Source organism: Anoplolepis gracilipes, chromosome 15 (genome assembly GCF_047496725.1).
Source record: "Anoplolepis gracilipes chromosome 15, ASM4749672v1, whole genome shotgun sequence".
NCBI classification, from domain to species: Eukaryota; Metazoa; Arthropoda; class Insecta; order Hymenoptera; family Formicidae; genus Anoplolepis; species Anoplolepis gracilipes.
In genome coordinates, this window is record NC_132984.1 from 4375467 (window position 1) to 4402787 (window position 27321).

At 33.9% G+C, this 27321-nt stretch overlaps 1 protein-coding gene and 1 long non-coding RNA gene across 2 annotated transcripts in view; both read left to right on the plus strand.

Annotated features, from left to right (window-relative positions):
• Positions 1-2341, plus strand: part of LOC140674012 (uncharacterized) — a 38357-nt gene extending 36016 nt beyond the window's left edge. Inside the window, exon 3 of the long non-coding RNA XR_012048150.1 lies at positions 1831-2341. This is a non-coding gene — a long non-coding RNA (uncharacterized lncRNA). The remainder of the gene's footprint in view (positions 1-1830) is intronic.
• The window catches only part of Syn1 (Syntrophin-like 1), a 257348-nt gene that overhangs the window by 95652 nt on the left and 134375 nt on the right, over positions 1-27321 (plus strand). The gene's annotated exons all lie outside the window — the stretch shown is intronic.

Sequence of the window (27321 nt, forward strand, 5' to 3'; positions counted from 1 at the left end):
ACCTTAAAAAAAATAACGATATTCGATATCGGTGTTGATGATTATTTTCTTTTTTCAAGAGTACAAAGTTTCAAGTCTTAAGGGAAGAAATGAACAATTTTTTTTTCTTATTATAGTTTGATGGGTAGAAAGTTGAAATTAATTGTGAAATATATATATATATATATTTCATAGATTTAATTGGAATTTATACTTTTGAATGGACACTCTAATCTAATACAATGAATCGCGGTAAGATACAAACTGACGGGCGTATATATTTTTTACGAGATTTTGAAAATGCTGCGAATGACTGATGTCACTCTCAAAATGAACGACTCGTATAAATCCCACCGAATAAATCGTCGGACGGTCGTGTCGATTTTGTCAAAGGGAGAGAAAGAGCACACGCGCTGTGGTAGTTGCTATCGAACAAATGACAATAAACGGCGTGACGCGTCGCCAAAGACAGTTCCAATTTATTCTCTAAAGAATTCCCCGACAGTCGATCGGTGTACATACATACAGCAGCGTTTCAATTTCTTCCTACGATTTCTTTCTGCGTGTCGGACTATTTGTTTGAGAGAATTTCAACTCTTTATGATTCAAATAATTTTGATGATAAATCAATATTACGAATATCCTGTTAAACGAGCATCCTTTAATCAATATTGGAATATAATAATGGATAATAAATCACTGCATCGGGAATTCAGCTTGATGTAAGACTGCAGAAAAAAGGGAGATTTATCTTTTTAAATTATAAAAATGTAAAGATAAATTTCTTACGATTTCTTCCAGGGGTTTTATAATAAATTTTATATATTATAAAAATATATATACATTTTTAATGACTTAGAATATAATTCATCTAGTCATTGTGTAATAATATATTCTTTTAACTAGATTGTTGATTTTGTAACTAAAAAAAAAAAAAAGGATTAGAGAAGAATTGATGGATAAGAGAAATAATTTATAAAGAGAAATAATTTTTTGTCTCTCGTTTTCATGATATTTTTAGGATAAAATAAAATATAAAATATAAACTCGCTTTATTAATTTATTTCTATTTTTTTTACGTTATTTTTGTTTTGAATTATTTCTTGATAATTTTAAATAATTAAATACTATTTAGTATATCATATTTTTCTGTTAGTCTATTTACATTTTCTATACATAATTTATATAATTTTTCATTATTCACGATAAATTATATAAAACAAGAGCAGAAGTATTTAAAATAACGGAAAACTGTGCACTTTTTTAAACTGATCTATTAAAGTAAAAAAGAATAACGGTAAATTTGTTCCACATGTATGCAATGTAAATCAATACATTATTTGTTCGAGTGAGAATATTATAGGCTTACAAATGTTATGATGAATTGCATTCTACGGCTTGTTTTTTATGTAAATATAACAAACGCAAACATTGTCCCAGAATTTGATATACATTTCTACATTAAATCTGTATAAAGCGAATAATTAATAAAAATATTACTCGGGATAAAAATGTCCTGCTTACTTTCAATTTTTTATTATTAGGTCTTTCTTTCTGATTAATATGAATAAAGTGTACAATATAATATGTAATTAATCTACATGTATATAAAAAAAAATACATAATTATATTTGTACATGTATTTAATAATTAAAAAGTTTTGATATTGAAAAATTAAAATATGTATCGCATATAATTACATTGCATGTTATATAAATTTTGATCACACTTTAAGAGAACAATTTTCATTAAATAATTACTTAAATTAAAAGATAGTCTTATTTAATTTAATTTAATTTAATTTTTTGTGTGATATTGTGAAATTATTTTTCGTCATTGTCTTGTTCGCAGGTAAGGAAGCTGACCTTGCATAATCATCGTCGTCAATGATGCTGTGACGGTAAGAAACTTGGCGCGTGCCGTGTGTGCTAATCTGAATTACTTAATGATCATTAGAGCGACGGCTGCCACGCGAAACGCGCTCGGCACCTTCTAGTTCGAGCCATCTGTGTCACGTAATTAGCACGTAAACGTTCCTGTAAATTCCCCCGTAGCTTCTACAAAGTAACGTTAATAGCGCGTGTGTGTTGAAAAATACAATCTCGAACGGTCCCGCTTAGCGGTCTCTCTCACATTTTATTTAATCTCTTTAGCAGTTTGAATCAGACTTCTTTTAATTCGTATTTTAATCCGTTTGATTTCAAATTAGCATGCACGTCCGTAATTTTATTTCTTTATTATCGATATTTTCTTTCACCATCTTCGAAGCAAAAACGTATATCTCTAAATACTTTTGTTAGTTTAATCCAATAGTAGAAAGAATTGCAGCTAAATACAAGATTGACAACAAAACTCCGTGTTTTCTGATCAAACATATTTGCATTTTAATGATAAATCTCTATAATAATAATTAATAAATTAATAAATTATTAAAATATAAATATATATAAATATCTGTATAAATTAATATTTTATATATGAATATAAATCTGTAAGTAATAAATAATAAATAAATTTTGACATTCGAAAATAATTAATTTTATACAGATTAATATACTCTGCACATCCTTTCTAATTTGTTACAATGACGCGTGCGTGATTAAGAATCTCGATGAAAATCTTGTAACACGATGTTTTTTTTCCCCCGATTTCAAAAACAGTATCAACACCTGGTAGAGATCGCTTTCACGACGCGCAACGATAGGTATCTCTTTCCTTCACTCACTCGGTTAGGATCCTTTTTCTGCTTGGCGGTAAACCAAGTCGGGAAATTCACACGCTTTATGCACACGGTATGCACGCGTATCGCGGCCATCTTAATTCCTCGGCTTGCGCGCGCGAGCCCCGGCCCTTATCCACCCCCCTCCCCCCCTTTTGGCGTCACCCTTCTTGCGCGCCGTGACAAATAGCTTTTAATTTCTCGGCACTGTTTACCCAAGCTACTCCCGAATTAATTGCCCGTTACCCGCCTTCCGGACGTTATCTTATCGCCGGCCACTTAAACAGGCCTTCTCCCACCCCCACCTGCCGCTCCTACCCCGCCGGGGAATTCACTCCCTCGCGGAGACTCGACGCAGGGGTGGCGATGTCAGATCTAAACCGATGATTATAGACGCAGACAGGCGTGGAGGCCTTCGCAAGGGCTTCTGTTCTGTGTTTGCCTCAAATGAAGGAGCTCGGCGAAGGGTTTCCGTTTGCGCAGAAGAAACACCGTTATTTTTGACTGTTTGAATTAAACTGGCAATTAATTTTTGCGTTGATAGCTGGAATTTATTTGGTATATCTTTTGCTTTATTGTGCGTATTGTGTTTCTCAATAAGCCAATTAGAAAAATTTCACAATACAAATAATTTAAACTTATAATGAAGAAACTTGATGGTAGTAATAATTATTGAATGTTAGTAATTTTTGAAATTGAACTGTTAAATTAAAATCTCAAATGTATTTTAATTATTTTATAAAATACTCGAAATACTTGTCTTACATTTTTACAAAGTAGTTTTGAAAAGAAAATTTACCTAGTATATCTTTCGCTTTATCGTGCATATTGTGTGTCTCAATAATTCAATCAGAAAAATTTCGTAATACGTTTAAACTTACAATTATGATCAAGAAACTTGATGACAGTTATTGTTTTCTAATACTTACTAAATGATAGATATTTAGTAATTTTTGAAATTGAACTATTAAATTAAAATCTCTGCTCGAGTTTATTTTAATTATTTTACAAAATACTCCAAATACTTGTCTTACATTTTTACGGAGTAGTTTTGAAAAAAAAAAGAAATTACTTTTTACTTAAAAATATTTAATTTTTTTATTTAAAAATAAAATTAATTAAATATATTATTATTTCATAATTTTAATACGCATTAAAGATTTTCATAAATACTCTGAGAAATACCGATGTAAACATCCGAATCTAATGAAACGTCTGCATCAGGGGTGTATTTTTTTTTTTTTTTTTTTTTTTTTACGAGGCAGTTGTACGTGTGTTAATGCTTTCTTGTAATGCTCTACAAATACTTTATTTTACAATGTCGAGTCCTATCAGGATGATTTAATCGCATCTGCAAACGACGTTTTCGGTTTTTATGTTCACGCCTGGATCGTGCAAGGCGAAAGCGGGAGTCATACAAATGTATTACACGCGCGTAAATCATACGGCAAGCTTTCTATGAATATGCGAGGAGCCGCGATGAGTTATAATCAGCGTTGCCGAGTTTGTTCTCTCGTACGTGCCGCGCGTTCACTCTGTCTCGCAAACGAATATACGGGCGAATTGATTAGCTTTTTGATTTTTTTTTTTTTTCCGATATACACTCGCGTTAGACGCATGGATTGTTTTTCGTAATACAACCTTTCGACAAACTGACTCTTCACCGAAGCATCTATTTACGATTGAAAAAAGATGCTCACACAATATTCCTTTTTCAATTAATTAAAACAAACAAATGTGTGTCAAAAAAATAAACAACATCGAGAAAAATGTTTGAAAAAAAAAAAAAAAAGAGAGAGGATACAGTCTATTTTTGTCTATTCGGTAAAATTTCGTTGCAGAGGCGTTTCCAAAATTTAAAGTTACCTCTATTTTTTTTGACGAAACTGTTTCTCTCTCGTGAGACAAAAGCGTGAATAAAAATAACGTTTCTATCCAAAGTCTTGTATGTATATATTGATATATTTTAGTAATACGTGATTACTTGACTCGAAATTTCGGAATATGCTCCGTAGTCTTATCTTGCTCCTCTGGCGAAATTGGGTTGACAGCATATCGCTAAGATGAGAAACTAATGTCACTGACAATGAGAGAGAGAGAGACGGGGAGAACTCGAAATTTCTAGCATTGTTCCGATGGTCTCGTGAGATTCGTCTCCTCGGCCTTTCACGTTTACGATGGCGCCGTTAAATTCGGCACTAACGGCGCATTAGAGACGTTCGCTGGATATTCCTTTTACGAGTCAGCATATTCGAATACTGAAGCTGGGAGACAATGCCTGGAAATTAACGCTCTTTTTCCATCCTTCTTACAAGATGCGCTTTACCTTTTACAGTAGATATAATGTTATATATTATTTAATATTTTGAAGAAAAGATTTTTCTAGATATTTAGAATTATTGATTAAAAAATTATATTTTATTAATTTGATAACCTGTCAAAAAATATTATTTTTTAATTTCATGTTTATCAACTTTAAATCTTTAATATTACATTTAATTTTATGTTTATAACGTAATCTTCTATACATGTTAAATACTCGAAAATGTCAAACTTTTGAACACACAATTCATGTCGTGCATAGATATTTAAATGCAATGTGTTTGATCCAGATTTGAACTCATTTTAATTGGCCTTTCGAAAATTTCGAAACGCTTAAAGCGCAATCTTAACCGATTTGAGTCTATGCTCTTTTGAAAATGTAGAAGTGGAAATGTTTGAAGTATTCGGGAACATCATGGAATGCATTCTTGATTGCCTGGAATTGCTCACTGAACGCCGCGGGCGCCAAGTGGAACAGATCAGAGTTTGCGAATGCCAAGCAAAACATTCTTTTGGCAAAGGCTGGCTTCAAACGCGTGAGTTTGAATCATTTTGCCAGAACATTTTAAGATGAGACTCAAGCATCGTCAATGCAAATTAATATTAATATTAATATACATATTATCAATATATACAGGGTGTCCTGTAATTGGCGAAAAACCTGCTGTCAGATTCTTGGAGTGGATTTTTTCTCAGCGAAAATATCGAGAGACGTCACATTATTTTGCAACTTTTCAATTTTTATCATTATATATCTTTGCAATTAAGCCTTAAATTAAAATTCTATTAAAGCAAAACTTTATCTGAAATTTTAACTGAAGGATTTAGTAATTTTTTAACTCGAAAAAGTTTAGTTTGCGTAAAGCGGCTTTTTTTCAATCACTTATACAACTCGGAAGTTAATTGATGCCTCGACATTTTCGCTGAGGAAAAATCGTCTCCAAATGATCTCAAGAATCTGCCATTAGCAAGTTTTTCACTAGTTAACATAAACAGGACATCCTGTATATATTAACAGACATATGTACATCTGACAAGAGAATAAAACTTGTCTCTTTCCATCTTCTTTTTACATGGCATCGTAAAATTCGACTCAGCCAATGAATAAAATTTAGATGACGTGAATTTACCGATTTTACCGATGTTTTGCCGACACGCATACCTGACAATGCGCGCGATCAGATGCGAGTCACAGCATATCAATCAGCTGTTTTTCTCGCGAAGCGGGTCGCATCACGTTTTCACGTGCGGCTGATAAGGGAAAATTACTTCACGTAAGGAAAGAGACAACCGCGAGATAGCCTCCCGCTGCTTTTATTGCATTCGTTCCCATTGCCATTCTTAAGCTCTCGAGCTTTCTGGATGTGCGTAAAAAGTGCACCGAGCCATCAGCTGGCTCGATATTACGATCACGTACCGCTCCTCCACCATCCTTCGAGTGCAGTCTTTATGCAAGGAATCGTTACTACTCGCGTCTCGCCTCGTTTTACATTTTTCTCCTGCCTTTCTCTCTCCTCTCTCTCTCTCTCTCTCTCTTTTTATTTTTTCAACGATACAAACTGTCTTCCAAGATGACAATGTCTCGGGGAAAGAGACACACAAAGTGCCTGCAGGTTATACTAATATCAAGAAAAGTTTTAGTATTCTCCTAGAAATTCTCTTCTCTGACAGAACGATTTTTTCGCCGGTTAAACAGGGGACTAATGCGATGATTTAAAGTCAAAAGTTAAATTTTAAATAACATATTATATTGGATCTTATAATTGTGATCTGAGAAGCTGAGAAATATTTAAATTCTCAATCTTTTATCAATACCTTTTTTGGAAATACAATAATTATTTAGATTGGTTAGCAGACTGTTTACGATAAAATTGATTCACCAGCGTGTTAAATATGCCGATACGAGTAAGAGTCTGAAGTAAGGATTAAGAATGTAATTTACATTTTAGTCAATTTTTCAAACGCCTTTCACGTTCAAACGACGAGATACAAAACTCGCAAACACAGAGGGACGTCCGGGGATGGGGATGACAACTACGATTGTCAGATGCGTGCGTAAACAGTCACTTCGGCTTCATGAAAGGAAATAAGAAGGATGGTGGAAGAGAGAGAGAGAGAGAGAGAGAGAGAGAGAGAGAGAGAGAGAGAGAGAGAGAGAGAGAGAGAGAGAGAGCTACGGCACTTTTCCGAGTCCGAGGGAAGCTCCGTACATCGCGAGCGCACGGCATTACCCTTTCTTACCCTTATCCTTGTTGCATCCCCTTTCCCTCTTGCTTATTTCGACGCCATTCTGCATATTGGGACGCCATTGTAGCGTCGCCCGAGAATACGCGGCGTGCTTGAAAGCGCGTAAGGCGATCGTCGCCCGTTGAACGGCGAGGAAAAAAAAAAAATTCCCTTTTTCGTTCTCGCGATGCAAGCCTGGTGCATTCTTGCACTTTATTCGCGGAGTGCTTTGAATAGAGGAATGGGATTCGGGAAGCAGAAGAAGGATCCGCGAATCCGGGAATTGGAAGATTCTCAAAAATCGGGGAACCGATTTATTTATTTATTCACTTATATTTTTTTTCCGAAAAAGTTTAGAATGTTCCTACGTTGTAAAGCTACGTCATTGATGAAGGAAATGGAATTTTTTCATCGTGTGCAATATTTTTTTCTCTTATGTTTTTAAGAAAAATATAATATTGTTAATTATATACAATATACGAAATATCTGAAAGCCATATCCCGTATATTTTTCGACGTCAATATAATTTACAAACGTCACTGGAAAGTTTAAGGAAGAAAGTTAATATCTCTTTATTTCGTAACGCAAAGCGCGCGATCGACGAGAGATTTATTCGGCGCGTATTAATCGGCGCGTAGAGGAGACAGGAAGAAAGGGACAGAGAGAGAAAAATACAGAGAAAATGTGAAAGAAATTAAAAAACTTCACCAATTAAGAAGTTAATCGCTACCGCGCTTGATAACGAACACCCGGTAGCTCGATGTTTCTCCGATCAGTCGATACTCTTTTTATCCACTTTGTCCGTTCAATGGAGTCGCGACCTAGTTCGCGGTAATTATCGGCGGCTTTAATAAAACTCGTCGTCGACGGAATAAAGCGAATTTAATTGGCGCGCGCGGAGCTATCGAAACGTACGGGGGATTCAGGGTCATTCGAGATATCGCGCGTGAATGTATCTTTTCTAAGCCCGATTCAATTAAAAATTTCCGGCGCAATTTTGAAGTCGCTGCGCTGCTATTCTTTCATCAGAAGTGACACAGTGGACCGGGTCGAGAGGTAAAAAACGAGAAAAAAAAAAAAAAAATTCGATTCAAGTTGGCGGATATTCGCGAGGGTGGGAAATAATTCAAAGAAAAGAGGTGCGTGCTTCCCTGAATTATTACAGGCAATTAAAATCGAACATTTTTTGATTACTCGCGCAGAGAATTCGCGCATCGAGCGTTATTATATTATTTCCGTAATCAATGTGTGATTTCAATTTCGATGAGAAGCGAGATCAGAGAGCCCTCAAAGAGAGAACGCATGAACTAATTATGTGCCTACACACAAAGGCCCGGGCTACGTTATAATCGTATGGAAATTAACAACGTTGCCAGCGGAAACGACGCTCCACTGCTGATTATTAGTGCACGATTAATTCATTAGAGTGGAGCTTCTGTATATATATATTATATATATATATATATATATATGTCTGTGTATCTGTGTATGTGTGTGTATGTGCGAACACAGGCGACCCTTGCACGAATTGGTTTCACGGGTAAAATCCACAAAAACTCTCGGAAATGCCTCTTCGTGCAGAAAGGATTATCCGCATTCGTGACGATCGGCCGTGAACGCAATCCGAACGCGGTCGAACAAACGCGCGTCTGTCATTGCGTTCCGGGTCACGTGGCGCTGTTTCATGGACGAGCGCGATTCAAAATAATGACGTTCGCGCGCGGCAAGAATTCTCTATCTTTCTCTCTTTCTCTCTCTTTAACTGCGGCTTGACTTAACTTTTAATGAGATTCGCAAGATTCTGTCGAGAATATTTCCATTCACCTCGCTCTTTACGTCAGCTTAAATCTGCTGCTGGTTTGAAGGTTAACTTGCGCAGACTTCCTGCTAAGTCTATTGACGGAAGAATTCTCTCGCCGGGGATATCGATCGAACGTTTCGTGGAAAAAATTTTGCTCCTCAAAAATATACGCATACATATTCTTAAGATAATTATACATATATATTTGTGATTTTTTTTAAATTATATAATAATAATTTTTAAGATAATAATAATAATATTGTATAATAATTTAAATAGCGCTCTTTTTTTTATAAATTACAATTCTATTTTTATTAATGACGATTTTATAAATTGAATATTTATTTTTCCTGTCTTTCCTATTGTTTACAAATATTTTTGTAAAATTTAATATTTTAAAGTCATTTAATTAGCCCTCACACACGTTATCTTTTATTTTGTAGAAATTAAATCATATAAATCTGTTTTTTACTAATGACGCTTTTAAAAATCGAATAAATGAGGACCGATGGAGACTGATTAACATATGTAATTTGAATTAGTTATTGAAAAATTTATTTTTCCTGCAAAAATCTGTTTTACTAACTAGAAAAAAAGGGGGAGGGGAAGAAAGAGTGTGTTCTAAGAAAATAATATTAATATCTGTCATAGGCATGTTTGGTTTTCTTTTCACAGCTACATTCTATTTAAATTTAGCCTTCAAAATATTGCCTGGAAACGTTTCCTTCTCCACTTATGAAATGTGCCATTTCTTAAAAGAGTTTTATTAAATTGAGTTTGGACGAATTTCACGAAATAAAACGCTGTAATAAATGAACAGCGAAAATATACGTAATCCTGACAAAAGGAAAAAAATTTGTAACGCATTTTTTATATGTGCTCGGGTTTTTCATTGCGACATTTATTCGGCGGAAAGCGCTTGCGCAAGGCGCGTAAAACGAATATGCATACGCATGTGCGAGATACGCACATACTCTCTCGCTCCGCAAATGTTTCGAGCATGAGAAATGACTGAAAGTTGTGGCGGGGATTTCTCATTTTGTGTAAACGTAAGAATTTTCCCGCGTTAGAACTTGCGAAATTCCATCCTCTCTCTACACACATGCGAAAGTTACGGTCGGTTTTTCTAGATATAATAATACAAAAAGAAGAAATGACGCTGGTAAAAATTTGATATTTTATAAAGGAAATGCTTTTTCTTTTCTGTGTACGAGATTCTTCATCTTTCTTATATGGTGCAATTAATCTCACCGAACGTACACATATACAATGACAGATACTATTACATTTTCTTTTTCTAGACAATTCTCGATGAATATTTCTGTAAGGGAAACTTGTGACATTGAATTGATTTTTTAAATATTTTTAACATTCGCGTCATTAGATGAAAAGTAATTTTCAGGCATAAATTTTTATTCTGATCGATATAAGAAATTTTTTATTTCAATCTTCGAGATTCCGTCCACATTATATTCAAATTCAGCAATTTTAAAAATTCTTAATTATGAGAATATAATATTTATTCTGTTAAAAGATGTTGATTTTTCTAAACATCGGGCGTAAAAAATTGTTGCATTTTCTCTTAAATATGTCTTGAAAAATGAATTAATTTGCATTGTATCTGAGGGACGCGATTAAGAGTATTTCGTTTAAAAGATAATATAAGAGTCGATTTTACGATACGAGATTCGCGGCGCTTTTTACGTCGCGCTTAAATGGCTCGTGAACTTTTAATTAGCAAAACGATTTTAGCCGACTTAATTCAAGAAGACGAACAATTCCCTAGCGCTCGTCAGTGCCATGTAAACTGGATTGCACATCGAAGGGAGTACATTAGCACATTCGGCGCGGGTTTCCCCCTCCCCTTTCCTCCCGAATTAACGGCCGAATGAGCGAAAACTTCGGCCACTTAGCATGATTCTACGCTCGACTGCATCGCGCCGCACATAGTCATTCCTTTTACGGCCATTCCACCAGCCGAAATGGCACCCCCTACCTCAAATTCCGGATTCTTCGCGGCCGCCAAGTTTCTAGGTCATAAATTGCGAGGAACGTTGCCCCCGAATGCGACCGTAATTATTGCTTTGTATGAATTCTAGGGAATTTCGGAGCATGCATCAAACATTATTATGCAATTGAAGATATATCTTTTTTTTTTTTTTTTTTTTTTTTTTTTTTTTGGTAAAATTAATAATATAAAAATATTTTTTAAATTAATAAATTAATTAAAAAAAATTTATTAATTAATTTAAAATTAATAAAAACGTTTTTAATTAATAAATTAATAAAACATGTTTGTTACGTGAAACGCTGGAATTATTTTATATTCATCTACAATATATTGCACATATATGTATACGATATTTAGCGTGTACAATATTAAATTATAATATATTATAATTATAATATAAATATGAATAAAAAAAGATATATATATATATATATATATATATATTATAATATATATTAATATATATTATATATTATAATATATATTATAAATATATTGTGTAGAATATTTAGACCATAAGTTACACGTTGTGACTCGCCGCAAGATTGCGAAAGCAACCGAGAGGTTTTCTCGATTTTCTAATGGAATTACACCGCGTTTACACTGCGTCTCACCCTCTCGCCCACCATTCGGTTGATTTGCCCGCCGCGTTCGCCACCACTTTGAATTATTGCCTTTGCGTTTCATCGTTCGTTCAATACGCCACGGATAAATTACCTCTCCCTCGATTCTGTGATAGGCAATCCTCTCTAATACAAGCACCGCCGCGTTCGTACGCGTCGCCCTAACGTCCGTCGTCGCGTTAAACTCGCCTCTTCTCCCCCTCTCGCAGTCACCCATCTGAGAGGGTGAGTGGTGGGTGGACGAGAGAGTCATCGAACTCTGGGGTTGATGCCAGTTTCCGGAAACGAAGCACACTCGTATCGTCGTAATATCCTGAGTGCCTCGTTTTACCTGATGTGCTAATACATCTCTTATGTTTTATACGAAACGGTGCGCGGAATTTAATGACTTGCGCTTGTCGGGTTGACAGGGTACTAGCAAAGTATTTTGCTCTTTGAAGAAAAAAGTCTAATGCATTTCGATCGAAAAACTTCAGAATTTTTGAATGGTTTAATTTGGAAACAAAAAATGTGTTGCGTGCGTTTTTTTTTAAGTATTTTATAAATTTCGATATATTAGAATAAGAATATTTTTCATTTTAGAGTCAAGTATTTTAGTGAAGGGTTGAAAAAAATGCGATAAGATCGATATAATTGGGTAATAATAAAATATTTTTTATAAAAACATTAACAAGTACTCTCCTGGTTTTATCCTGCGTATATATATGTATATATTATACAAACATTCTAATTAATAGTTAATTAATTATTAGAACCCTGTAAATAAAAAACTATAATATGATACAATGGATATGCGATGTTTAAACAGCTAAAGCAAGTAAAATTTTAATTAATCAAAAAGTAAAAGTACAACCAGAGGTTGATTAAAAGTGATCGGCGGGAAGGAGAGAGGGAGGGGGAAAGTGGAGAGGGCGAGGCGGGTTAAAAACGTTAGAGAGTATAAGCTGGACCGACAGTATATAATCCCGGCATCCCTCCGGGATTTCTGCGCAACTAAGGAATTTTTGTCACAGATCCGCGAGAGAGAAAGAGGGAGGGAGGGAGTCGGGATATTTTTTAATCGGATTTAAGGGTCCGCGACATCAGGAAGTTGGAGGAGAAACGCGCGGAGGCCGCTGGATTTCCGCCAATCCTGTCGCGCGGCTCGTCTCTCGTTGTTTCATTACGAGACGAGCTCTCGTACGTGCCGTAACGACGTTCTCCCCCCTCCCTCTGATCCCCCTTCATCACCCTCCGTCCCTCTCTCGCGATCGTTTTATCCCTCCCACCCTTTCTTCCTTTCTTCTCTCCTTTTTTTTTTTTTCTCTTTCCCCCGTTCGGTTTCCTCTCTTCTCCAACGGGACCCCGATGCGTTAGTTCAGGATACTCGACCGGCAATTCCGGACCGATTAAATGTCGATCAAACCGGCTCCTCTATTTTTCGAACGGGCTCGAACTCGAAGCGACGCTAACGAGCTGAGAATAAAAGTTGTCGCCCCGGATCTACCGAACCTTCGGTCGGAAATTATGTCCGTTGATGTGAATCGCGCGCGTCGACTGGATATCGGCGGGGGAGAGGGGAGGGGAAGAGGGAGGGGGGGTTTCTTTTTTTCTCTCTCCCTGGATGTCTTTCTAACTTTTTCCACTTCCATTCGCCTTGATTTAATTTCACGCTTTCTGTACAGCTCCTTTCATTTTCGCGTCATAATTTAAACATTATACAAATTATCATTAATCTTGCCCGAATGATTTAAAATTTATCTGTCAAAGAAAGAGAATTTAAGAAATATATTTTAAAATCTTTTTGCATAAAATTTAGTATTTAATTCTTTTAGAATATTATATTTTTAAAAATATGTATTGTATAAAATGTATAATAAATGTATCTAACATAATATATAAAATAAAATATATGTTTTTAAAAATATTTCTTGAAAAAAAGATTTTAAAATATATTTCGAAAATTGTATGCCAATTAGTATATTTAAAAGTTAGGAAGTTGATTATATATGAGCAACCGATTGCCTTTTCTTCGATGATGATATACATTTAAATGTTTTTTAGAATATTATATATTTTTAAAAATATGTATTGTATAAAATGTATAATAAATGTATCTAACAAAATATATAAAATAAAATATATGTTTTTAAAAATATTTCTTGAAAAAAAGATTTTAAAATATATTTCGAAAATTGTATGCCAATTAGTATATTTAAAAGTTAGGAAGTTGATTATATACGTGCAACCGATTGCCTTTTCTTCGATGATGAAACCTAATTTTAATCGATCCCCTTCAGCAGCTTATTCCTCGTGATCAAAATAGGGAGGCGGAATTATTTCTCGTGTCAGATTGAGTATAGCCGAAATGTAATTTTCCTAAAGCCATCCGCACGCCGCCTATCCCATTTCCTGCCACACGTTCCCTTGAGAGGCAACCTTTGGAATCGTCTCTCCGGCGTAGCTCTCGCATTGGGATAAGCCATATCGAGGCAACGACGGTCGAGAAAGATGGATTCCACGTTGCATCGACTTGTGCGAGCAGCGTCGACTTGTTTTCCACTACAGGATGTCCAAAAAAAAAAAAAAATAAATATATATATATATATATATATCGACAAACTAATTCTGTGAAAAGATCGATCGCTTAATTTTACAGAAAAATGCAAGAGTACTTATTTAAGAAATGTAGCTCGTAAAAAAAAAAAAAAAAAAAAATACGTATATAACAGAGTATAATGACGTAGTAAAAATTATAATGAAAAATTTTAATATTCCACTTTTAATGAGACTTTATTACTCGCGTGCTTAAAGGACGACAATGTGTCTCGTTAAAGTGAGATTAGATTTTTTTTTTTTAATCCTTTGTCTCTCATGTTTGGCATTAAGCATCCCCCACACTCTTTTCCCTTTACCTCCGAACGATTTATTCGCATTGGGGTAAAAAAAAGGCACGGGGAGAACGTAGATATTCGTACGTAGATATTCGTCGCGCGAATACACATTCACGAGCGAGAAATGTTTTTCCCGATATTTGGGGGAGATTTTGCGGCGGCGGTGGCGCGTATCGGAAAATACCAAGACGCGCATAGAATGACGGCGATATGCAACACGCATTAATGTTATGAGATCGAGGCGATGCGCGCGCATCGGGCGTAATGTAATGTAAAAGAGTTTTATCGATGCTCGCCTCTTTCGGGTCAGCTACTTCCTCTTCCGTCCCTTCCCCGTGCCCCTCCCTCGGGCACCTTCCCTCGGGGTGCACTTTGGGAAACTCCTATACTTTCCGGGCGCCTTTAAACTTAACATAATATCGCGTAAAATATCTCCGCGTCTGTTGAGGCTGCGGCTGCAACCGCGGATGTAAACTAGGCTAAAATTCGTCAGCTTTCTCGCGAAAAATTCCCTCTTCCGATAACTTCCCCGATAAAATGTTTTTCCGTCGTCCGAATTAAATTTGTGTATACGGTTAAAATTATTTTCTCTTTTTCTCTCTCTCTTGCAGGAAAAAAAAAATCAGATGTGTTTCCACGCTCACTAAATTTTTACACAAGACCGCCAGGGTGATTTTTTCACCAGTCATGTTTCGACTGGCGTATCTATCTATGTGCATTTAAATTTACATTTTTTTTCGAACTCTATACAACAACATATATATATATATATATATATGTACTTTTCTTTAGAAACTTTTCTCTTTGAATCATTTTGAAGTTTCAAAAATGAAAGAGATCGCGAATAAAAATTTGTCGGTCTCCGCGCGCGCGTGTATGTAAAATCTTTTTTTTTTTCGGCAATATATTTTTATCGGCATTCCGAGGGAGATATACGGCGGCCGTACTTTTGGGAGGAACACGCGCGTTAGCCAAATTGGATCGGAAGATGCTCCGCGCTTGCGCATCGATAATAATCGGACAACAAAAGCATTTCCTTTTTTCTTTCACTATTAATCCACTCGATTCTGTGTTCTACGTACAGAATGTTCTATACGTACACGCGGGGGAAATCAATTTCTCTCCTATTATTACATCCATTTTGCACCGCCGCGATTCATTATCCTGCATCGGTGGCCGACAGGAACAAAGAGCGGTAGACAAATATACGATAAATCTTACAATAGAGTTTATATTCATAAAATACTTAAGTATACATGTATACATTTAAGGATTCACTCTATCTCGTTAGTATCTGCATAAATATATATTTTTAAATTTGAGTCTTTCTTTGGAATATTATGTACAAATTGCACATATTGAAATATTTATTATATATAAATTGCTTAATATTTTTTTTTATTTTTAATTACTTTATTATATAATATGCTTTAATAAATTTTATTATAATATATTTATCATAACATTACAAAAAATATATATATATGTATAGTTTTGATATATATGTTATATTTTTAAATCATAAAGATTATACTTTTAGTAGCGCGCGTAGACATTTTTGAAACTTCTTTTAGAAAAATCAATATTAAAATGTGAATATCATGATCTTTTTTTCTACGGCTCTTTTTTGTGTGCGATCCTCTCATCTTCGAGGATAATTTGGAGATATTATTAGTCGTTCTTATGTGAAAATGCTATTCAATGAAAATATTAAGTTGATGAATGACTCGCTATTAGCTTAATTAACATAGAATTATGATGAATATACAATCTTTTTCCTTTTCACTTATTCTCATCTTTTTACAACTCTCTTTATTTTTCAAAATTCTAAGGGTTTTAATGGATGCATTCAATACTTGATATAAAAATTTATTAATATGTTTGTTTTTATCACGATATAATAAAATAATGCAAGAAAAAATAAATGTTATTTTTAAAAATAGCATGATTTTCATGAAAATTAAAAAAAAAATTCTATATTTAGATGTAGGAGAGTACTAATTATATGCCAGGGATTCCAAGGAATTCAATGGATCATCAATCAAGATGACATTATACTTTGCTATTACATATCCGTCCCTTTCTGAGAAAATCGATAATTCCGTATCCTTTAGTTGCGAATCCTTTTATTGCGGAGCCTCACATAGCGCGTACAATAAGAATGTGGTGGTAGAAAGAAGGGAGTGGGGAGGGATATGCAAAATACACTCGCTCTGCAGCATGCGATGCTAACGTCCATTTTATGCATCCGGAATTCCTTCGAACCGGTAAAATATCGAGCGACTTATATTACATATGCGCTATCAGCGGCAGGACACACACGTACGCTCGTGTCCGCGTGTCTGCAAAAGCGCATGCGCGTTAAGAAAGACAGCTATAAAATAGTAAGACTTCCGCTTTCATAAAGCGCACGCTATGTCTTTGAAACACGACCGCTCAGTCAAAATTCCGTCGTATATATCAAGCATAAAGAACGGATATGAAGAGATTCGGAAATATTTCACTGTAACATTACGTGAGAAGACTAGGTTGGAACAAACAGAAAAATTATCGTCTAAGTCTTTAATAATTTATCACTGTTTGCAAGCTTAGTACTCTTGTACATCTATTGTAAGTAGAATTTTTTAAACTTTAAAATAAAGAAACATTTATTTTTAAAAATAATTTTTATTTAATTAATGTAATTTTAATATATTATATATATTTAATAAATAATTTTATAATATTTTTAAAAGTAAGAGAGAGATTTTATTATTATATTATTATATTGTTATATTATTCTATTATTTTTTTATGATAGAAGTAAATATATATTAAAGTAAATTTGTTGAATTTTCATATTTTTCACGTTTGGTTGGAACCTTGAATAAGCAAATGGCGAAAAATGATGATCTCTCTTAACTTTCTTATGAAGAAAAAGTTGACTTTAAATTGGCTATTAAGGGCTAATCATCCGTGTTGTTCTCTTTCTCTCTCGAAAAAAATTCTTATTTCCCTTACATTGTCGAATATTCCAACCCGGTTGTCGTGACATGAAGTTTTACGGGATCGTTTATCATCAAAGCGACGAGTGGCACATGTAACAACAACAAGTACAACGACAAGCTCTGCCAGTGCAGCATTAAGCGCGCATTGTTAAACATGCCTACATGTGGTACAAGCGATGCGTATAGTAGATATGTGGGAGTGTGCGTATAATTTGAATATTGGATTGATTCGACTGAAAAATATGTGTTTTTTCTGCAAACGCTTGGACTGCCTATAAAAAGGTTGATTAAAATGTCAAAATTAAAATATTGAAATATCTGACATTAAAATGTCGAAATTATTATGCTAAAAAGTGTTTTATTAAATCGAGCATCGTGTTTGAGAAAACTACAGAATTGTTATAATTTGCTACGCTATATTTTACACATGTATACATGTTGTACATATATGTGGGATTTTGCAATCGCGCTCGAAACATATGCTTTAATTATGCCCATCTCATTGTTCGCAATAAATGCTTGAATAGCTCTTTTCAATTTTTGCTTTGTCTCTAAAATTTTCTGGATGGAATATTTTTTTTTCGATATTTATTTTATTTTTATTTTTTGTACATATAAAATCATAATTCATCGTATAATTGAATTATTTAAAAAGAAAATAGATTAAAATAATAATAGTTTTAAAAAGAGATGATCGATTTTTCTTTTAAAAACAGTTTATTTAGTCCTATTGAAATGGGGATCCATTTCTCTCATTTTAAAGACTAAATGGACTATTATAAAACTTCTTACCAAACGTTGCTGATTGAATTATATGAGATTGAAAATATTTAGTAGATTCGGTCATGTTTACATATTGGAAAATATTTGGCAGGCACTCGGTGGTCATGTTTACATATCGGAAAATACGCTTATTTACGAATTTACTTATAAATGTTATTCCAACTTTGATTTTTATTACGAGAACTCTTAATATCTCGTCTTCCAATTACAATTAACTTAATTTAGTTTACTTTATTTAGTTTATATGTAAAAAGTGATTAATTCCTTTTCTCTCTTTTTCTCCTGAGAGAACTTGGGAGAAGAGATTTTTCTATTTTTATTTTACCAGCAAGTTTTATTAAAATCATAAATGAGTAGCCAGTTGCTGGTTGAATCGCCATTTAGTCTCCTGATGAAGTTACTTTATTAAGTTTGACGAGGTGTTTCTTTGAAATCTGCTTCGGCTTCATCAAAGAAATTATTCCGTTGATTCAATTAAATCCTTTTTATAATCAAAACCGGAGCATAGACTGCAGGATTTTACTAAGTGGAATGATGTGGCACGATTATATAAGGGATATAATAAAAACCAAAAGCGCAAATTGAAAAAATTTCACGACAGCGTTAAAAGAGAAGAAATTTGATAAATTACGAGAATTTTTATAAATTTGCAACTTTTTTTTCTTATTATTATAAGGGAAAAAAGTTAGAGAACAGATCAAACTTTTATCGAGCAAGAATCAGGTTTCTCCTTTCGAAGGCTTCTTCTGAAGATAGTTGTTTGACAATTTTTAGATAAGAAAGATGAGGAAAACCGATGCAGGAGCCGCGTTTTTGATATCGAATCGATGGCGCGTCGGAAAGTTTTTGCATGGCTAGGCAAATGTCGACGTTCAGCTGCGAACGCTGAGCGAACTAATTAAGACAACTTTGCCGGAGGAGCACCGGAGTTACATGCGGTTTTGAACGGTGCGACGATAATTGCGTTACAGATCGGGAATTTTCGGGGCGTTTCAGGTGCGAGATGACGATTTCCTCCGCTCCTCTACACGCCGTTAACTAATTCCGCTCACGTGACGCGAAAATGTTTCTGCGCTGATGCTGATACCTTTTCCTTTAACTGTACGGCTATCAAAAACACGGAGTGTATTTACAGCACGCTTCTTCAAGAAAATAACATTTTTCTCTCTTTCTCTTAGCTTATGTTATACATGATTTATATTTAATAATAATATAATCAAAATTTTGGTTTATATATTTAGGTTTATTTTAGGTATTATAATATAAATATTTAATAATAATATAACGTTATTTTAATTTTATATAATATAAGATTATATATAAAATTAATAATGTAAACCATATTTAATAATAATATAAAATTATTTTATTAATAATATAAACTAAAGTTTGTTATATGTATATCATATGTTATATTTAATAATAATGTAAACCATATTTAATAATAATATAAAATTATTTTAATAATAATATAAACTAGATTTTGTTATTTATATTGCTATATTTAATAATATAAACCATGTTTAATAATAATAATATTAAAATTATTTTAATATTAATTTCATATAAAATTATATAAAATTAATAATAAAATAAAACATACTTAGTAATAATATAAAATTATTTTTAATATTAATTTTATATACAATATATAATTATATAAAATTAATAATAAAATAAATAATATTTACAAGAACTTTTATAAAGTTGCAATTTTTTTTTATTATAAAAGGGAAAAAAGTTGGGAAATAAACTAAATTTTGTTTTCAAACTCATCGATTTTAGTGATAAATTATAAATATAAATAATATATGTGTAAATAGATGTCTGATGTTAATTTGCACGCTTATAATTAATTGTACATAAGGGAAAATGTTAAACACATCATGAAGTGCTTTAATATTAAGTTTAATACGCAATTTGCATCTGCTTCAGTTTGACTTTGATGACATTTATACCTTTAGAGAAATAGTTATTTTCTTAACGATTCCTTCCCCCTTTGACACGCAGTAAACATTCTGCTTGTAAAGAACAAATTTTAGTTTATGCAGTGTAAATCATATTTATTATACGTCATTAACTCCAAAGTTCCATATCGACAGAAACGCAGATTACCCATGACACGAATATTTATATTTGAGCGGATTGCGGCTTATATATTTGACACGTTGATATGTGCGTCCATCCTCTTTAACTGTTTGGCTACCAAGCTACGGAGAGATAGGAACAGAGTGTGTATACTCTGAGTACATTACGTTCTTTTTTTTTTTTGCTTAGGAAAACATCTTTTCCCAGCCTGAATGGATAAGGTCCGATTAAACATGTTTTATCCTCGAAGAACATATATTTACTTACGAGATGTAAAATTCCACGCGCGCGTCTCCCGTTAACTATATAACTCGAATTTATATAGCGATCTTTATCCGGCGATAATTTCATCGTAGCCTTGCCCGTTTTTGCAGCTTTATCATTTCCAACAAAATTATACATAGTATTTGTAACTTTAATTGTACGAACTAAAATTTCCTTGTTAAAAAGATGAGAGCTATTGAACACAATTTTTCTTACTTTTTATTAATACAGCTCGTTAGTTTTATATTAAAAGTTTTATGTACAAAATATTATATATTATATTTAAATAATATTAAAAATATTTATATATATATATATATATATAAAATAGTGTAATTTTATATATAAAATTATATGTTATTTATTGCAAAATTAAATCTTGTTTGAAATTTTTATTAATGTAATATGTAAGGTACGTTTTTTTTTACGTTTCATTCGTTTCAATTATTTCATACATATATATATATACACAATATTACGATTGTAAATGCAATTGCGCGTAAAACGTACGCAATCGTGTTATATCATTTGGACTTGCGATTTGTAAGGAAAACACGTGTCGTATCCGCCTAACTGCCAACTCTTTCCACTCCCCTTTGTGCAAAGATAACGACCGCGCGGGCGCTTGAAATAGAGGCGCTCATTGATTTACAAGAGCGTTGCAGACGGCGCAGACAAATCGCGGATCGGAAGTCGGCGCGGAATCACTTTTATCATCGTGTGATTGCACAGTCAGAGACGGAAAATGGGCGGCGGTTGCTTGTAGCGGTACGTTGTACACGTATGTAAAGTGGCGGTTACGTCGAGACGGGGTAAGAACACACGCGGGGGTAGGAGAAGTCTGGCGGGAAGAAGGGGGGCCTCGGTGGCGCATATACAACGCATTGGGGTAACGGGGAGAGGGGAGCAGGGACGGAGGCAGGGGGAGGGTGGAGTGAATTTCGATAGGAGAGCGCACGGGCTGAAGCTAAGGTACCCTCAGGGGGTGTTCGTAGAGGAGTTATGCAGATCTGACCCCCCTCCCTAACTGCTGTTTCACACGCGATATCATGCATTTGAATGTACAACAGCTTCCAGCTAACTCTTGCCGCTCTTGTTGCTCCGAATAAGCTGGTTCACTGACCCGATCCCTGAAAACCTAACTCTGCCAGGTTATCGGAAAAGATTTTGGCGGTTGGGTTAAGCTGACGGGTGGTAATCGTTACGATTGTGATTAGCGAGGATGACGCATTCCGATGACGTGAAATTATAATCAACGGTGCTGATAATAATACGATTAGAGGGAAGATTGGATCGATCATTGTTCCTTAAAATAGAAATGTTTTATCTTTTATTAATATTAATTTTTTTTTTTTTAATAAAAAATATATATGTATTTTATATACGTACAATTTTTTTTATATCGATTTAGACATGAAAACTGACAGTTATGTATTTTTAATGTAGCTGTGACTTTTATTTAACTATGTTAAAAATTATAATATAATATTTTTATTAATTTATCGTCGCTAATTCTTTAAATTTTAACATTAAAATTCTGGATTTTTCATTTGATAAAATTAAACAATTTTGCAATATCTACAGCTGTTGTAATTTATACTTGTGATTACTTTAGAAAGAAATTAATTCGAACACATTCTAGCAATACAGTTAGATAGGTGTAGATGAGGTAGCGATAAGAGCTGACTTTCCTGGTCAGATTGGGGCATGTTTGCATGGTATTTAGCCGATAAGGGTTGAAGGTATCGAGCGTGTAGATTACATGCTTTTAACTGATCCACGATGGGCGTTACTCCAAGCCCTTCTCTTTCTCTCTCTCTCTCTCTCTTCTCTTTTTTACCATAGCTTTTTTAAGCTCTACGTGTCATCCCCCATCTCTCTGCTCCCTCATCTCCTCGCTCTGCCTTTTTCGTGCGACGAAGAGGTACGCGTTCGAGTCTCTAATTAAAATTTTTTTCCACCATCCCTTTAATCAAAAGCTCCACTGCCGCTACGTAATGCTGTAGAAACGAACGATTGTGGCGAAAAATGGAAAGGAGAGAAATACTCTTGTTGATTCGCGCAGGCAATCGCCAGAATGTCTACTTGTATTAAGCATTTCAGATTGTTAGATCTTTTTTTTTTCCTCCCGTGTTCTTTTTATTTATCATATCATATTTATTTCCAGCTTATACGAATATGTTAGGTATATTATCGCAATTGAATTCGTAATCTTTGATATAATAATTTTCCACTTTTTAATCTAACATATCGTGTAATTTACAAGTGGTCAAGAAAATAAAGGACAGCTGTCCCTCTGATTTATTTATAAAATATAAAATATAAAATTTATGTGAATAACAGTTTTTTTAAAGTTTTATAAATTCCTAGAATGTTTAATTTTTCATTTAAATATATTTAACTTTTGCAGACTTTTATTTAATATCAAAAAAAAAAAAAAAAAAAAAAAAAGTTACGAGTTACACTCATTTCTATTATTGTTTGAAAAAAAAAAAAAAAACATTATTTTCCGTAAAACTGTAATTATTTTACAACTTTACATTGAAACATTAACCTTCATTGCTTTAGAGGGGTCTCTGAAGATTAGAGAATTGCAGAATTCCCTGATGAATCTGTCTTTCTAATTCTCTCGCCTAATCTGTCTTTCCTCGCTTCGTTCGATTCTCTTCGGGGTTCCTGGTCAGCAGGTCACGTGCCGCAACCCGTAGTGAACAATGGTCACTTACGTGACGCTATTAAGGAGATTCGCACACCGTCCAGCTCGCTTCAATCGAGATCCGGACGAACCTTGTCGCCGAATGTTTGCTCGCTAATTGTAATTACGGCGACTTGCTCTCTCTCGTTTTAATGAGGGAACGGCGTCGGTGAAGAGGTAATTAAAAACGTATCGGTATACGATCTCCATCCCCCCCCCAGTCCCACCCCCCGCCGCCTACCGTTCCTTTCGGATATATCGACCGATTGAAAAAAGCTCAGCAGTTTATCCGGACGAGCCTTTTTTCGCGGGCCTCGAAATCACATGGGAACAAAAGAAAAATTGATGGCGCCATATTGTGCGCGGCCAATGTGACGTGCCATAAAAGCGAATAATCGCCGTTACAGGATTTACGCTCCCCCGATGAAACCTCTATCGTCGTTGCGTTTAATACAACTTGTAAATCGTAGGTTTTCAAGTGTATCTTGAAACAGCGAGCAGACAATTTATCCCACTCCTTCTTCCGCTTCCACAGACAAGCAATAATAATTTATAAAATATTAAAAGCGATTTCTCTTTAAGATATTAAAAGATTTTTCTTTCCCTTTTCTTGAAATTTTTCCAAACAATTTTAAAACTTTGGAATTTATTACAAGATGTATTGCAATTATTGCATTTTTTTATTTCGCAGGAAGGGGTTCCTTCTGTCTTTTTCTTTCTACAACGTACGATTTAATTCTTCAAAATTGCATACAAGCGATTTACAGGCTGCCCAGGGTATATTATAGTCTCAAGGAATTTTCTTATACTTGAAATCAGGGAATTTTCATGGAATTTTGAAACAAATTCTCTCTTTGATAATTTTGCTCTTAAATTATAAATATATATCTATCTCTATTTATATATTCAGTGTCTTAATAATAAAATATTACGTGTGCACATATTTTTTTGTAATTTTTAATGATAAAAAAATGAAAATTTTATTGCAAGTGAAAAATACTTGATTAATAATAAATTATTTCCTATTTTCAGTAAATTTAAAAATCTAGCATTTGAAGCTTAAGAGTTTCTCTGTGTTTTTTCTTTGTATGACCGAAAAGTATTAGAAAACGCATGTAATAAAAAAGTTTATTTTAGAGAAAATTGTAATAAAAAATCTTTAAAATATTTTTTCTACCTAGATTTTTGAACAAAAAAATACCTGAAAGACTAGGGATTTTTTTTGCAAGATTTAAAATAGACATTCTGGATTGAATTCTTCAAAAAATCTTAACTTCTTGTTTTTTTTTTTTTTTTTTTTTTGAACATTTGCGTTTCTCTCTGATTTTGGAGATTTTTCGAAACGGATTAATTTCATTTGTTGTCGGTTAATTACAGTGACACAGTTATGATTCGCTCGATCGAGAAATTCACGCGATGTCGACAAATTGGCTGTCGTCGGTCGCGATCATAAACCCGCGAGGAATTTCACGAAATTGACATCGGGTGATGCAATGGGACATGTCCATGGGGCGGTAATGAAGCAGGAATTTCCGACATACCGAAGCATGATTACTGGATAGTGCTGATTGAAAACGCAGTGCAGCCATTTCCAAATGGCCACACATTGCCAATTTACGTCAAGCCATAAACAGCGATGCTTAATTCTTCAATTAATTGAGGGGTGGTCTCGTCGACGGACACAGTCAGTGATATAACTTACAATTTTATCGTTTGAATCTGTTTTTAATTGTTGATACAAAGCTTGATTGTTATTATTATAAATTCACAGCTATTGTTTTTCATAAATAAATTCCGTCGATATATTGTATACAATTTTTGGAATGCGATTTAGATTACAATTCGATATTTTTAATTCCAATTTACGGCATCACAATAGACACATGACTGCTAAATTGTCTTTATAGTTTACTAAGAAAATAGACACAACGACAGATGCCGGAAGGATATGATTTAGACTTCTCAGCGAAATTTAGTGTTTACACTGGGAAACAAACACTGAGATATACGTGCATTACATCCAGGCAGGCAACAATCGTATTCTCTTCTAAGAGTTACAGCAAAGCGTTGCTAATTTCGCTGCGAAAATTCTCAGACAGTTGGAAACGTTCTAATCGCAGTCTGGCTCCTACAAATATAACTTATTTCCACTATTATGATTAGCTGCTCGATATTCAACAATTAAATAATAAAATAAAGCAAGTTAATAATGAAGAATTTAATTGATGTATATTGATTGAACAAGCAATACATGCACTTTAACAATCACACAATAGTAAAATTTTATTATTATTTTATTATAATTTTTCACTTATTTGATATATTTCTCGAAGCAAAATTGAAAACTTGAAATCTCTCTTGTGTGATCTCTTCGGAGAAGACATGTTCTAACTAGAACGTAAAGTACACATGTGCACAAATATATAATGCAAGAAATTTGCATATATGTACATTGCAAATTTGTGTGCAATATTGCACATGTCGATTATACAAGTCGAGTAAATATCGACTAGCTTGTATAAACTAATTAATTTTTGAGTAATTTATACTACGGAAAGCCATGTTTGCGTGTGACCACAAAATCGGAAGGGAATTAATATCGTCTTATTAAGACGCCATCGCGTATGCTTAAATGAAATACGTGCATGCGTTATTAAACCACTACCCTTCCACTACTGTTTAATAGTATTATCTCGGGATTTACACTTGAAACGCTAATACAGAATAACGTTTTATCGATTTACTTTGCGGCAATTATGCAATCGTACGTTTAAAGTTTACAATGAAACATTTCTTAAAAATATATCACATATATATTATATTTAAAAAATTGTGTTCCGTTTAAGAAATTGTCTTATTTTTTTCTTAAATCGTCGTTTTAATTTTCGTAATTGCAACGATTTTAATTAAATATTCTCTTATTAATTAAAAAAGGTTTTATGCCAAAAGAAAAGTTTAAAAAGAGCACTTTTCTTGCTCTCGTAAAAATTTGAACGAATTTAAAAGAAAAAAAATCAATATAAATAAGAATAAAATATATTTCTTATGCTATAATAATATATTATGTTTTTATACTATGTCTAATAATACACAAGGACCTTACTTTTACTTTTTTATCTTACTTGACCTCTTTATATATGTACAATCTTATATTCAATTCTCTAAATTCCCTTATCAATTTTAGCGGCTTTCGTCGGAAACGACGTTTTTTTCTTCTTTATCCATTTACCGCAGGCGTTTCCGGTTATCTTCATCTTCTCGCTCACGCTCTACGCTCCAATGTGACTCGATTTCTGTCGAGATTTAGGGTCTGCGAGCTGGCCGCAGACTCTCTCCCCTCTTTTTCTCCCGACTCCAACTCTGGCGGCGAAACCTCAAAGCCTTAAATCTCCCGGCCACCCTTTAAAGGCGGCCATTTCTCTGAATGTAGCCGCCACCACCGTTTCCCGCGGGTGTCGTGAATTTCTCCGGAAGTGAGGAAAAAAAGGAAAAAGCCCAGGTAGGAACAGAGAAGGAGAAAAAAGGAGAGAGAGAGAGAGAGAGAGAGAGAGAGAGAGAGAGAGAGACGGGTTGTAGAAAGGGTGTAGCAATGTGGGTGTGCAATGACAGTAGATCGGTGGTGTGACTGGATGCCGGCTTCGCACACTTGGTGTAGCGAAGAATTCACACAAAGTGACGCGTCCTGGATTGAAAAATTTCGGAATTTTATGTGTGTCATACAGACAGATGTACGCGCGTGAACATACGAATCTCTTTCTATTTTAGCATTTTAAAAAGCGGATGACGCGCAGTTTATCTGTCATTTGGTGACATTTCGAATCAGAAGTAGATTTAATGAGAATGAAAAGCCGTTAGAAAAACGAAAGAGGATTTTTACGAAATTATTTTCCTGTCTTTGAATAGAAAATTAATAAAAATTAAAATACAAAATTTTTATTAAATAATGAAA